This window comes from Ictidomys tridecemlineatus, chromosome 8 (assembly GCF_052094955.1).
Source record: "Ictidomys tridecemlineatus isolate mIctTri1 chromosome 8, mIctTri1.hap1, whole genome shotgun sequence".
Lineage (NCBI taxonomy): Eukaryota > Metazoa > Chordata > Mammalia > Rodentia > Sciuridae > Ictidomys > Ictidomys tridecemlineatus.
In genome coordinates this window covers 39,622,461-39,638,896 of record NC_135484.1, presented here as the reverse complement: position 1 = coordinate 39,638,896, position 16,436 = coordinate 39,622,461, and positions in this window count along the sequence as shown.

Sequence of the window (16,436 nt, the reverse complement as noted above, 5' to 3'; positions counted from 1 at the left end):
TTTGAATTTATGATTAAAATAGTTATTACAAATACATGTGTTTTTCTATGCTAAAATAAATCCATAAATCTTTATTTTAAAAGAACAATACACAAAATGTAAGAGCCAGCAGTCTTTATGAAAATTTGAATTTGCATTGTTATTTTGATGGTATTAGTTTTCCTTTTAACACAACTGAACAAAACTCCTTTTGGGACTCAAAAGTTATCATGATGATATATTTCATCATTCCCATATCTCTCATTTTCTTCTTTCTGGGATAGCTTCAATGTGTTTTTATGAGCAACCTAATATGTTTCCTTTGGGAAACCCTTTTTTTTTTTTTTTTGCCTTTCCTATATAGTTCTGAAATAAGACTACCCCCACTAAAATAATAATAAAATGTTATTTTATTGTTTTTCTTTGTATCTAAACATCATTGAATTTCTTATATAGTAAATAAATAACATATTCCAAAAACAATCCATGAACACTTAAGTATATTGTGTTTATGTTAAAAAATATAAACTATTTATTTGAACTCTGAAGAATTATGCTAATTTTCTGTGCAAAATGGATTAACCTGATAGTTTCAGGGTCTCTCCTGTACTTAATAGGTCTGATCTTTAGACTCAAACCCACTGCTGTGTCACTATTAAGCTTCCTCTCTACTGAATAGCATCCAAGAATATAAATATGACAAGTCTTCATATTATAAGAACACATATATTAAGAATACGTTGGACACAATTGTTTTATAGTCATCTATTTCCTACTTGGTTTTCTCTTCCATTCCCATCCAAGCTTTCTTCAAAACAAAACAAAACAAAAAAACAAACAAAAAAACAAAGTTAAAATTTCCTGTTCTACTTTGGCAATCCTCCTCATAGCAAAGAATTCTGCCTTTGGTCCCTGTGTTGTTCAATTTTATGTATCAACTTAGTTCCTAGTACTCAGATATTTGATCAAATGTTATTCTAGATGTTCTTGTGTAGGTGTTTAATAGAAGAGAATAACTCAGTAGACCTTGAGCAAAGCAGATTTCCTTCCTCCAATCAGATGAAGCTTTCATAGGAAAATGACTGCCCTCCAGGGAAAAATAGAGAACTCTGCTAGTGGACTGCCTTTGAACTCCAACTACAGCTTTCCCTTGGCCTCAAATCTGCTGGTCTACTTGCAGATTTTGAACTTTTTAATTGCCACAATTGCATGAAACATTTATTTATTTGTTTCTCTTTCAGATATTTATTTCTTTTTATTTACTATTGAAGGTCAATGTAAATACATTCTGTAATGTAAAAAGTCACTGTAAATCACTGGGCATAGTGCACATGGCTTTAATCCCAGTGGCTCAGGAAGCTTAAGTAGGAGAATTGCAAGTTCAAAGCCATCCTCAGAAATTTAGCGAGGCCCTAAATGACTTAGTGAGATCCTGTGTCAAAATATAAAGTAAAAAAGGCTGGAGATGTGGCTCAGTGGTTAAACACCCCTGGGTTCAATCTGTGTTGCCAAAAAAAAAAAAAAAAAGTCCCCTCCCAAAGCATAATATGCAAACTTAAATTTAGATAGATACCTAGTATTCAGTTATGAAGTGAAAAAGAGTGCTCATTCACACACACTGTAGCTTCACATGGGTTCTATTTAGTTATTCCAGTGTTTTGGATGGAAAAATAATGGTATGGGTTATCAAGACTACTGTGATCCTATTAGATACTGGGAAATATTAACATCAGTGTTTGAGCATGTAAACAAAAGTTTTCAGAGCATTCATTTTTAAAAAAGGTTTCTGTGTATCAAGGCAGTTGTAAAAAGTTTATTCCAAAACATATTTTTAATAATTGGTTCAAGTTTTAACTACCTAAAAATATAGATATACAATATTAGATATTTCAAATGTGGCTATTTTGATCCATATATTTTAAAAAAGTACTTATAGAAACAGTGTAAAAAATTTTTGTGGTATTTAGAGACATGACTCAGTGGTGGAATGCTCATCTAGTATATGTGAGACCCTGGGTTCAATTACCAGCACAGAGGTTGGGGGTGGGAGGTTTTGTGAACTTAATGTAAGCTAGTTTCTAATGTTTATTTCCCAAATTCTTGGTTTATGGTTTTGCTTTCTTCATACTTTTCCTTTTAATTTCAAGATTTGTAATTTTACCTTCAAAATAGGCAATATTTTAACTTATGAAAAGAGTTCAACAATGAAGAATAAATACACACACACACATTTTATTGTTTCTGTTTTTTTTTTTTTTTTTGGAGAACTCTGCTTAATACAGTTCCTACCTTAATTCTCAGACTGTTCTACTATGCCAGCAATCAAGAATGCAATATTTTGAAATCAGGTGATAACCTATAAAATTCTTCTTTTTGAATCTGTCACTCTTGTTGAATGAGGATAAAGTGATGATAGATTCCTACCATTGATTTTATAGTATAAACAAGATGTACTCATGATTCTAGATTTGGAATAGATTCCAATCTGATAGGACCCTGGCACATACCAAACCAATTACTACATAAAAGGTCAAAAGTAATGTCAAATCTAAAGCTTCAGAGGAAAAAGAGCTCAGTTCCCAAGAGAACAATGTTTAATGATGTAAAATAATAAAGAAACAATGCTGAAACAGTACATTAAGGATTTATAGTAACATCTGGACATCTGGAACTCTCTTCTAACACACATATAAATAGAATCATGGAGGCTTTTTACATTGCCTGTTATATGGCCTTGTAGATTTAATGACCCAAAGGAAAATAATCTCCACTTCATATCTCACCCTTTATCTCTAGGTAAGATACAAAAAAAATCTATTTATATATTCAAGGTAAAGTTATAAGTGTCCATATTTTTATTTTTTTTATTCTTAAAACATTTTTAGTTGTAGATAGATTCAATACATCTATCTATCTATCTATCTATCTATCTATCTATCTATCTATCTATCTATCTATTTATTTTTTAATGTGGTGCCCAGGTTTGAACCCAGTACCTTACACATACTAATCAAGCACTCTACCACTGAGCTACAACTGCATATTTTTAAATCAAATTCAAGGATATCATGTCTTAATTTTGGATTTTGTTGTGTCTTCATCTTGTACATTAAACTCCAGCAGATTTAATATTTATGCTTATTTGGTCAAATCCACCACGTTTTTCAAACCAATCCAATTTGGAATTTTCAATCTTTACTGTGCCAATTAAATAAGGTGTGGAATTAGTGGATTCTATGGAGACCTGGTGTTCCTTGCCACATAAGTTGCCCTTTGGGTAAGGTGTTAGAAGATGATGTGCTGCAGACTTTATTGGCCTGAGTCTCTTTCACAGTAGAGATGGGGAAGAGAGCCCACAGAGGCCACAGTGGAGCAATTCAAAAGACTGGGTGTTGACTGCAGGGCAAGCCTATCCACCTTGGTGGTGACACTAGTTGAATTTGGGTCAGCTGAGGTCTTCTGGGAGGAATTATTTGTAAGTTTCACAACTGCTGTCTGATTTAAAAATATTTGTGTGGGAAGGAACAGTGCCAAGAGCAGCAGCTGTAGCCCCAGCTGGCCACCATCACTCAGCCCATGCCTACTCTGTTGATGCATGGCATGCTAGGTATGTGGAGAAAGTCCCATTTTCTTAAATGTTTCTCTCTCACTCTCTCTCCACACACACACACACACATACACACACACACACACACACACACACACCTCACATTTTATTGGTTCTGTTTCTTTGGAGAATCCTGCTTAATATAGTTCCTACCTTGCTTCTTGAATTGCTTCACTATGGCCAGCAGGGCCTTCCTCTCCCCTTTCAGACTATTTGAAATTTCTCCTATAATTTAAATAGTTCTAATAATTGGCATTAATTTGCAAGTTTTCTGTCAAGTACCATGGCTTCAGTTGCATATTGCATATGATAGTTCTAAGAATCATCTTATATCTCTTTCTTTATATAGAAAGATAGATAATAGATATAAAACTTGGTTACAAAAAATGTGCTCTTCAGACATCTTAATACCTGTTTATTGTTGCACTTTTGCAATAGCCAAGTTAAGACAATTTGATATATATACACAATTAAATATTCTGCCATAAAAAGAATGATGTCACTTGCAGCAAAATTGATGTAATTGGAGGACAAGCTAAGGAAAATAAGACAAAAAAGAGACAGGTACCGTATGTTCTCTCTCATATATGGATATTTAAAAAATCCTATGTAAATATATAATAGTGATAACTTAGAAACTAAATAGCATGGAATGAGGATCAAAGAAAGTTAGGTAATGATAAGCAGAATATAGAATAAGTTTTACTGTTCTACCTACAATAAAGTGGGGTGACTGTAGTTCACAATAACCTATTATGTATACTTGGTTTATTTATTGTTTCTTAAATAACATTAATTTTAGACTGATAAAAACATTAAAGTGGAACATACTAATGGAGAATCATGTGATGTTTTGATGCATGTATATATTGTGTAGTATTTAAATCAGGTTAAACAGATTTATCTCTTCAAATATTTATCTTTACTTTTTATTATTGCACTTTTTTTTCAGTATGGTAGATTTTTTTTAAGAGAGAGAGAGAGAGAATTTTTTTTAATATTTATTATTTAGGTTTTTTTGGCAGACACAACATCTTTCTTTGTATGTGGTGCTGAGGATCGAACCCGGGCCGCATACATGCCAGGCGAGCGTGCTACCACTTGAGCCACATCCCCAGCCCTTCAGTATGGTAGATTTAACCCCGGACCTCATGCATGATTAGTAAGTACTACTGGGCTATATCTACTACAACTCTTCTTAAAAATTTTATTTCAAGACAGGATCTCACTCAGTTGCCCATGTTGAACTTGAACTTGTGACTTTCCTGCTTCAGACTTCCAATTATCATTACTTTATATATTTTATAGCTATCTAGAAAAGAGGAACTGAAAGACTCTAAACACAAAGTAATGATAATGGTATGGAAATGTTAATTACCCTGACTTAATAAGTTCATATTATATACATGAATTAAAATAGCACACTATATCTTACAAGTATGTACAATTATTGCTTGTTAACCAAAATTTAAAAAATCATTTGAGATACAAAAGTTAACTACCCTGATTTGAGAGTTATTATTCGTGCAATCTTGTAAGTCACTAAGGTCTCTCGTATGTATTCACTGTTTTTTAATTCATGCTTCACTATGAATGTTTTCTCTTGACACGTTTTCCAACTCAGTAACACACAGTCAACAAGATATTAAACATCTACTCATTTTTGTTATTGCATTTTTTAATTTTAGAGTTTAATTGCATAATATTTATAGATTTCCAATTCCTGATGAAAATTTCCATTTGATTATCTTTTTAATTGAGTATGTTAGACACATTTAAGTTTGTGTTTGCTCTAAATGTTTATCACTTTTGATCGTTATTCTGATATCTATTTACTTTCTCATTTTCTTAACTTGGTTTTCTTGATAAAATCTTATTGGTTGTTAATAATTGATTATTATTGAAAATAGAGTCTTTACTGATTCACAGAAAGTTAGGGTAGAAGATCACATTATTCAAATCTTAGATTGAAGTGATTAAATTCTGGCCTTGTGTGTGTGTGTGTGTGTGTGTGTGTGTGTGTGTGTGTGTGTGTGTGAGCTGATCTATTTCCAGTTTTCCCTTGTTTTTATAGTGTGTTCCTTCAGATGAACCTACTGATAGACCAAGATTTATTTTCTTGCCCTCAGGAAATCTTTGATTAAAAAATTATTTTGACTTCTTAGAAGAGTGGTGGTAACAGAATGGTATTAAGAGTGGTGCTATACAACTGGCTGTATTGGTCATGAATGCCTTTGAAGAAAACATCAATGTGAACAAAGAGTAGTGTCAGCTATACAATCAAGTACTTGTCCTCCATCAAAAGGTTTTTATCTTCTCTCAAGAATAAATTGTGTGGTATTCTGAGCATAAAGAGAATGGCTCAGAGGAGAAGCTTTGATGGAAAATTTAAGTATAGATTAAAGATGAAGGTGACAGTTTTATATCCAAAATTGAGTTATCACTGTGCCCCCCCACCCACAAACACACTAAAGAATAAAAACCTTTTGAGAGTTTTCTCTTCCTAAAACTTCCAGAACATTCCCAGTATAACAAATCTCTTCCACTGTATTTATTTCAGAAGTAGGGAACAGATGTCTCTGAGACACAAAGAACACATTTCAACTTGTTTCATAGGGTATCTCTCCTGTAAATATGGACCTGTTTTCTTTATAGAAACATAAACATTTTGGGGTGTTATTTTGTGTGTTGCTTGTTCATATGGAAAGTAAGCATATTAGTCAGCTTTTACTTGCTATAACTCAGCATACAAGCACAACTTTGAGAAGAAAAGGTTTATTTTGACGCATGGTTTCAGAGGTTCAGTCTCTGGTCAACAGACGACAAGGTGGAAACATCATGGGGGAAGGGAATGGTTGAAGAAAGCTACTCAACTCATGGCAACCAGAAGGAAGAGAAAGAAAGGAAGGGGCTGAGAAAAGTTAAACCCTTCTACGGCATATCCTTGGCTACTCATGACTTCCAAATAGATCCCACCTCCCAGAACTCCCCTCAGCTGGTCAGAGCCATCATGATCCAATTGTTGCCTACAGCCCTACCTCTGAACCTTGCTTCACTGGGATTAGGCTTTCAACCCATAAAGTTTTGGGGGAACATTCCATTTCCAAAACATAACAATAAGCGAAACCTATGAAAAGTGCTATTATTAGAGTAGGCTTTATCAATAAACTGTATCTGTGAAATAGGGTTTCAATGAAGCTAAAAAAGTTTATCTGTCCAAAACTGTGTATAAAAGCACTGATAAAAATATTAAATTGCACTTTTAGAATTATTTTTCTTTAGAAATGGAATTTTTGAGGGTAGGAAGAATATTTATATTACTCTTGTGAGACATTACAATTGAGCAGTTGACATGTTAAGGGGAATTATCTGCTTTCTCAATTAGTGAACATTAAAAGAGCACACCTTACTGGATTTAGAAAGAAATGTGCCTCAAGTAAAGGGAAGAATATTAGGAAAGAAGGCAGAAGTGGAAATGACAACTTGATATACTTCAGAGTTTGGCTTAGGGATTCTTCAGGCTTAAACTTCCTCATGCTTAAACTTACAGGGTTTTTTATTTTTTTTAAATTGTCTTTCCCATAACATATATTTTAAAAATTTCATTTCATTTTTTATTTGTTCTTTTTCAATACACATGACAGTAGAGTGTATTTTGACATATAGGGAAGAACAGTATATATCTAAGAAGGTACCATTCCTGCATTTACATAAAAGACAGAGAGGGCAGATTCTGTCCTTTCCTTGGTATGAAGTCAGAGCTCATCTTTTCCAATGCTTTCACTCTCACAGTGCTCCTACTTTGTACAGAAGAGATGTTCTCCTGATAAAGAAACATTGTGCCAAGAATCTTGTATGTTATTCTTGGAGAAAAGGAGGAGGGTATAGCACCATGTCCCTGAAAAGCCCCTCTCTGTCTCCAAGAATTTAGCTAAATTAGGAGAAGAATGAGAGTTAGTCTGGGCTGAAATGTTCAGGTAAATATTATCTTGAAGGACACCAGCTTTCTCTCATATAAAATTAGAACAAGTTATCATTATCTGTGGAAAGCAGTCTCTTGCATCCATACTATTTTCCTTGGGATGCTGGTCAAACAATGGGACAAAGCAAGCTCAGCTAATGATGTCACTGTTTCTGTGACCTATAAGATCGATCTCCTAGTAGTGACCAGTGTGGAGCCATGCACTGTGGGAAAGATGAGCGCTCATCCTTCTGGCTGTCACTGGACAAAGCATCATGAGAGACAGAGGCACTACTTTCTAGAGAAGCATTGAAGTCACTGGGAGAAATGGAGGAGCTACTTTTTAAGCCTGTTGCCATGGGACCTTCGCTATAAGGAGTTTTCAATAAACCCTGTGCCTCACATCCCATCTCCAGGTGTCTTCTTTTGTCTCTCAGCAACTTACTCCATTGCCCTCACACAACTAGGCTATGGAAAGTGCACTTTGCTTTGCTATAAATTTTTCTACATTAAATTGTCTAAGATAGTCAGCACTCATTGAATTCACCATATATATTCTCTAATTTTATTTTAAGTTGATATAATTTGTTTAAAAATACTCACATTAGGGATTAAGACATAAATGATTTATATGAAATTTTATAAATATAGATATACTTACACATTGCTTAAATAAAACTATTTCTATACATATAAGAATATAAATATATATGAATAATTTAATCTGCAGTAATGTACATATACATTTCATTAATATATTTGTAAAATAGTATAAAATAATTTGTATACATTGATTTTATATTATATATATAATATATGTATATGTGTGTTTGTGTGTATATATATAATATATGTGTATGTGTGTTTGTGCATATACATATGCAGTGATTGTATGTTTGCCTAGCATGCCCAAGGGCATGGGTTCAATCTCCAGCATTCCAAAATTTTTATATGTGGTTTGTCACTCTAATATATCTGTATTCATATATTGTGAGAGAAATATGTAGAAAGAGCAAGAATTAAAATTCATAAAATTGAAATGCATAAGATAAATATATAAACTAAGAAATGTGGTTCTATTAAACTCTAGAATGCATATACCACGCTTCAGTAAACATAGTGTTATAATACACTTAAAATAGTTTTACTTTTTCATACTTTAAACTTTTAAAATATTACCATTTATAAATATCCATGTGTTGATTTTCCCTTCTGTATATGTTTTATATACTAAACATCAATTTGTTATTGAAACTGTGTATCCAGGATAATGGACCAATCTCTACTGCCATTGTGTCCATTATTTAGCACCATGAACTAGGTATTGTGACATATTGAGTTTTTAATCTGTGCAATGATCCTATATGTAAGTCACTTACCACCAATTTTAAAATAAGTCCCAAAGAATTGATATCAATTTCCCAAGGTCAAAGATCAATTTCTAACTCAGATTTTGTGTAATTCTAAAGTTCACACTTTTAATCATGCTATGATTTACATTGCACTACCAAAAGGAATATGAAATAACTCCTTTCTTTTAGGTACTTGCAAAAGAGTCTACTTTCTATCAGAGAGTAACTTCATAATAATATGAAAGTTCTCTCACAATCATAAAAAATGAAAAAAAAATTAAAATGTATTTTCTTAAATAGAATTTTCTTTTTTGGCAGAATGAGCTTAGCAGTCACAGGTACTTAGGAAAATAAAAACAGGTGAAGGAGAGTAAGTTTGTAAAGTGGTATTTTCAACAGCAAGGGTGGTCTCATTTTCTTCTGTTGGACACAATTATTTCAACTTAATTTTACCAAGGGAGGTAATTTCATGAATTTAGTACTCTATAATTAGTGATTAGAATTTCTCTCAAGGTACTAATTTTCCATTAATGAGTAACTGCTGTGTTTCACTGGCTTTATAAACTGAAATGTGTACTTTTAAGTTAGTTAAAATATCTGATTTTTATCCTACCATAAGGTAATATTAGAAACCTTTTGAAAGGGTCCATAGCTTTTTTATTATTATCTTGCTGTATAATGTGGAACTAATCATCAGGAGCCATAGTATGCCTATATTCTACTCACCAATAATGATCTTATGGCTCATAGGGGATTTGGTTTATTTGTTGTTTCATTTTTGTTTTGTTTTTGTTAAACATTTTGCAAATTAATAGATTTTTCAATGTGGGTTTCAATGTTAATGAGGCTTATTCTCCTAAGGTTTTATATACCCCAAACTATTTTAGGAAAATTATTTGAAAATATTTCCACATTATATTCATGCACTGGAAACCAGAAGCAACAGTTACAACTACATTAGAGCATGAACAAAGGTTTCAAAGGTCAACCTCCTAATTAAATGTTTTCTTCCAGATGGAGCTACTACACTGTCATTTGTCTGCATTTCTTTGCACTTCCACTTGGTGGGACAGAAATGAATGGTGACTGCTATGATTTGTATACGATTTGAGTGTGTCATCCAAGAACTCACGTGTTGAAATTTAGTCCTGCATTGTGATGTACTAAGAGGGTAGAAACTACATTTGACTATGGTATTTAGAGAAGAGTTCCTTGGGAGATGATTAGGATCAGAGCAATTCATCAGGGCTAAATCATAGTGATTGAACCCTGGTGAATTTATAAGAGAGAGATCAAGTCACAGGGGTGTGCTTCCTGTCATCAAGTGATGCTTTGCACTCCTTCAGGACTCTGCCAAGGTTATCACAAGGTGCAGACCTTCAACCTCTGACCACTAGAATCATGAGCTAAAATAAACATCTTTTCTTTACAAAGTAATGCAGCCTCAGATAGTTTGTTAATGCAGAATGGATAAATACAGTGATCAAATCAGAATTCTTAAGCTTATAGTAATCTCAAGTTCATCCTCCAGCCTCTACACCAATACCTGGCTAATTCTCTTATGTCTAATTCCCTCTCATTAGCATGGTATTCAATTCTCAAAGTTTTCCTCAGCTCTTTTTATTATCTCTTCCCTGTCAATCTTTGATAATCATTGAAATCAATATTGAATTTTTTATAATTGTTTGACAGATTCCTGAAACTGAGAGGTTATCCTGGTCATTTTTCTTCTTCTTCTCCTCCTCCTCCTCCTCCTCCTCCTCCTCTCAGGGTGTCTAGAAACCTTTATTTCAAAAAAAATTAGAAAAGACATCTCTCATCCAGTCAACATGGTAGGCTAGCTGAGTGTGGTTGTATTTCAGACACGTTTGCTTCTTTAGCCATTTAAACTTAGGCTAGGCACAGCTTTCACAACTATATTCTACAAAAGTGGAGTCAACTTTAAATTCTACATAGTTCTGTTCTCTCTGGTTGACATTGTGTTATTTTCCACACATTTTAATATGTAGTATCTCTTACAAATTCATTTCTAAGTATTTAAATTTTCATCATGCTCTGTTCTTTGGTATGCCAGTTGCCAGTAAATATATATTTTAAATTCCCATCAGTAGAAATTCTATTTATGCTTGGCAAATAAGGTTTCTAACTTAATTGTGTTGTGATCTGAGAACCTGGTCTGCATAATATGAATTCTTCAAAATTAATCTAGTCTTGAAATATCACAGTGCATTTGATTCTCTTGCATTGCATCCAAACACATGTTCAGATTTGAAATTATTTGTAGCATGCCAAGGGTTTTATTCAGAGTTCATTATATGTCCACTAAATCAAGTTTGTTAATGTGGTTAATTTGAAATTTCTAATCTCCACTCAATAATGTGTTCCTTTCCTAGCAATAAAAAGAGGGTCAAAATTTCTCATGATAAAGTTTGTTTATTCTTTTTGTTCTAATAACTTTTACATTGTCTAATTTTTTAACCATATCTAAGTTCAGGCTATTACTACATCACAAAAGTTTATAATAGTTATATATGGAGTGTTTACATGTCATACAGATACTCTTTTATCCTTAAGAGTGCTACATTCAATTGCATTTTAATATTATATAATATTAAATAGCCATTCACCAATATAGCTATCCCAGTTTTCTTTCACTGTGTTTACCTCATACATCTTTTTAAATGCTTTTGAAACTTGTGTTTTTGGTGTGCTTCTTGTTCTCAACTTGTGACTAACTTTAAAATCCAGAGTGTGATTTGCTGTTTTTAAACTGGCATATTAAGTACATTTATATTTGCTGTGATTACAAATATATTTAGACCTTTATACCCTTTATATGTGTTTTTTTTAAATTTGTCCCACATTTTCCTTAATATTCTCTCCCTTTTCATCCCAGCCTGCTATGGGCTTTTTCTGCAATAATTTTTCCCTTTTGCTATTTTTCCTTCCTTAATTCATAACTATTTTTACGTTTCTAGTATTTACTCTTATAATTTTTAAATGAATACTACTCACAGTATAATTTCACTATAATTTTAATTCCTTTTTAAGTGTTGTTTTCTGTCTGGATGCTCTTAAATTTCATAAAATACATGAAATATATTCACTATAAAATGCCTAGGTCTAATTGTTTTTTACTTTTAATTATGGAAATTTAAAAAAATATGAATGAAATTAGAAAAAGTAGCATAATGAAGATACATAAATAATAAACACATCTCACAGAATCAACCTGGCTCACTTACATACTTCCTCTCTCTCCTTTATTTTGAGGCAAACACAAGACATAATTTAATACATGACCATCACTACAACTTAAAGGCTTTGAAAGCCTTATCATTAACATACAGAAAAGTTATAATTTTTTTTCATAAATATGTGGTAAATTTCAAAAGTCTCTGATTATTTCAATTCTCTCTCTCTCTCTCTCTCTCTCTCTCTCTCTCTCTCTCTCACACACACACACACACACACACACACACACACACACAGATCAGAGCAGAATTCATATAGTCTATATACAGTATAACATTCTGAAATTGGCTAATATGTGTCTTAGGCCTCATTTCCTTAAACTGAAATTTTATTTGAGATATAGATTCAAATTTTAAAATTATAAGTGAATACAGTTATCTTTGGCTGTTTTCCTTATTTAAATAGAATTCATACTTTTTTCCAGTATGTATCATGGTTATCTTACTTGAGGTAAGCTTTAGTGGATTAAATGCTTTCCATAATAGTATATGCTCTAAATTTGCCAAATGATAATTGTCATTTGGGACACTTATTGAACTACTTTTACCTAACAAAAGTTACTCAAGAGAAATATCTTTTAAAATTTTCTATCCAAATACAGAGCTCTTTGTATCTTCCTTGACAATTTTTTTGTAGAGATGTATTGTTATGATTTTATTTAGCATAAAATTTTACAATAATGGTTATTATCACACACTGGTGTTAACAGTTAAATTACACATGTTACCCTTGGTACAGACTTTGCTCATCATGGCTGCTACACACACCTTCCAGATTAATGTTTTTTTTGCAGTCATCCTTCCAGTGAGTGTTTTTAGATGGTCACCTCTTCCACAATATTTTTGTCTGAAATTGTCTTTAGATGGGTATAGAATATTCAACGGATAATTGTTTTCCTTCAGGACTTGGAGGTACTATTTCAGTCTTCAGCTGTCCTCAGTCAGAGGTTACAAGCCTATTGGTATAACCATTCTCAGTCTCTCCTCAGCCCCTCTTTCTGGTAGAGTTTAAGATTTCCTCATTCCTCTTACAGAATTATATTCTGTAATTTCAAGAGTACCTGAGTTGATATATAGTCATTCATTCCTGTGTGACCGTGTTTTACTTAATTTTCACCTTTTTTTTTTTTTTCTTTTTCTTTCTTTTTTTTTTGCTACCAGGGATTGAACTCAGGGGCACTCAATCACTGAGCCGTATCCCCAGACCTATTTTGTATTTTATTTAGAGACAGGGTCTCACAGAGTAGCTTTGCACCTTACCCTTGCTGAGGCTCGCCTTGAACTCATTCATGATCCTCCTGTCTCAGGCTCCCAAGCTGCTGGAAATAACTTTTTTTTTTTAATGTACTGATTTTATTGCATTCTATTCTATTGCATTCTGTTTTCATCCAGATCATCTCAATCAATTTTTCATGCTTGTTTTTCCATATTTTCATTTGGAAAGTACTTTACTTTTACTTTTGTTTTTCATTTACATTTGTCATTTACTTTTGTTACTGCACTGTGTTCATATTAATTTTTCAACACATTAATTTTATTTTCAGTCTATTTTTAAAACCATTTCTAACTTTTTAATTCAATGAAAATGTACAATTTTACTTTTAGGATTTCAGGTTGATTTCATTTTAATATGCATATTCTTTTAAAGTCTCTTCCTTATTTTCTATTCTAGAGTATCAAAAGTGAAATTTAACAAGGGTTTTAGATCTTGGACTGATTTTCCTATTGTCAAATTTCCTAATATGCTGCAAAATGTTTGTCCACCAATTAATCTTCAACCATAACTTTCTCTTGAAGTATGTTGTGGAAACCTCCCTCTGAGAGTACCCCAGTGCATTGCTGATTTAAAAGAAAAAAAAAAAGCTTTTTAAAGTTTCATTTGGCATTCACACACTTTTGAGTTGGTGGAAATGTGGACTCAATTGCTTAATAATTATTTGGCCCTAGGTCTAAGGTTCTTTATAAACAATGTTTTTCGTCTATGACAGTGAATCTCAGTCACCTGCATATTTGAATTGTTCCCTGCCTCATCCTGGACCTGAAGGTTAAATTTTTATCTCTGCCTCAGTATGAAAACCTCAAACCATATATTAAATCCAGGTACCCCCTGGGCACAAAGTGTCATCTCTATTTCACTATTATTTGTTTCTTCTTTACTTCCTACTTCTGGTAACTAGCAGTTGAGAGTAGAATGGTGGTTAACAGCTGTTGGGGAAGGTAGAAAGGTGGGAGGAATGGGGGAAAGTTCATTAATTAGTACTAAGTTATAGTTAGATTGAGGAAATAAATTGTGATATGCTATTGTACAGTAGGATACTATAGATAACAATAATATATCGTAGACTTTTTTAAAAACTAAAAGAAAGATTTTTCTAATGTTTTCATGAAAAAAACACAATTTATGTCTTAGGAGATTTACATGTTTACCTGAATTTAAATGTTATATGATGTATATGTTCATAGAAACATCATATGGCACCACATAAATATATACACTTTTTGTATATGGATTTAAAATTTGTTTCTTTATTTACACATTTATACCCAGAGTGGTTATAAATGGAATGGATTTTCTTATTTTCTAATAAGTAGAATTAATTTGATTATCTACTTACTCATTAACTTTTAAAAAAACATTCTAGAATAGGTTCTGGAATTAAAGCAAAATTCATGATTTTCTTCTCATATAATGACCAACACCACCTAAATAAACATAGTAATATAATGTGCCATGTGTCATAACAGGAATGGCAAAGCTCTCCATAGCAGGGTTGTCTGGATCAGTTGAAGGTATGTAGCAGGTTAAATTTTTAATTAAGAGATAGTGAAGTCATTTCCCAGGGAATAAGGAACTTCAATGGTGGATATCCTTTTGGGTATGCTGCTCATAAGGCCTTGTTAGAAAGCCTAAATGGAAATGATGAGTGAGTTTGAGCTCAGGAGAGCAGATTACAAAATCATTTATATGTGACAATTGGAAATTTAAGAGTAGGTGATATGAGCAGTTGGAATCTTGAAGAACAAGAAATAAACTCAACTAGTATAAACTAACTTTTCCTCTAAGGAGTTTGAATGTAAAATGTTTTTCCTATGTTTTTCTGTTCTTTAAAAATAGTGCTTAATTATAATTATTTTCTTCTTAACATGTTGTTCATGTTTGTATTTAAAAACATTAGAAAAACAGTAAAATCCTTGGAAAGAATTATCATTCATGATCAAAACAACTGAAATGGCCAACCATAAATATTACATCAAACTCTGCATTCTTTATAACTATGTTGCTGCTTCCTAAACACCTGCTCAATAACTTTCCCAACATGATTGATCATAAGACTTTACCATCAGATATTTTTCCTTATATCTTGCAGGATGGGTGCAGAGTGTGAGCATCTGGGTGTTCACAGATTTCTATCAGTAAATCCAAAGGAAAGTCAGATGGGCTATGACTTCCCTGAAGAATACATGTTTTAAGTTATATTTTTAAAAAATATATATGTATTATAGCATTTGAAGTGATTTTCTTGGGGCAAAAGTTTTGTGGGGTATAGTTGTTCTCTCTCACTCTCCCTCCCTCCCTCCCGCCATCTCCATCTCTCTCTCTCATTCTCTTCTCTGCCAGAGCATTGAAGTTATGAAGGCAAAAAAGAAAATCATCACAACCTTCATGTAACTTATGCAAGCATGTACAAAACACATTGTGATAAAAACTATAATAGCACAGTGTGGCGAATAACAAAGATAACTTATTTGGGAGATGGGTCAAAAATTACTAACGAACAGGTCCACCAACCACCTTAAAATAAAAAGAAATCTGCTCCTTACCTGCCAGTTTATTTTTTTTTTTTACACACCATTGAAGATCTCATAAGCTGGTTCTTCATGTTTTCATGGGCAAATTGATGAAATGGAAAGATGTAGACAAAATTATAGGTGCAAGGCCCAGAGCAGGGTTAATTTTGTGAGGAAATAAGACCTACAGGCTAAATTGATCTACATAAAGGACTATGAAAGAAGTAGGAAAGAGAGAAGGCTGGTAGTGATAAATGAAATTTTACAGTGTCTTTGAATAGAGATCTGGAGGGCATCTGTAGGATGTGAAAAAATGAGTAAAATAAGAAAGGAAATATTCCCAGTGTATTTGTATCTCTTTTATTGTTTTGAACCCTATGGATAATAAAGGAAATTTCACTACATTATATTTGTTTTTTCAAACATGCCTTTGGATTGTAGCATTCTTGATACAAAGCTACATAGGTTTCTGGCTCAAAAGACTTATTTTGAGA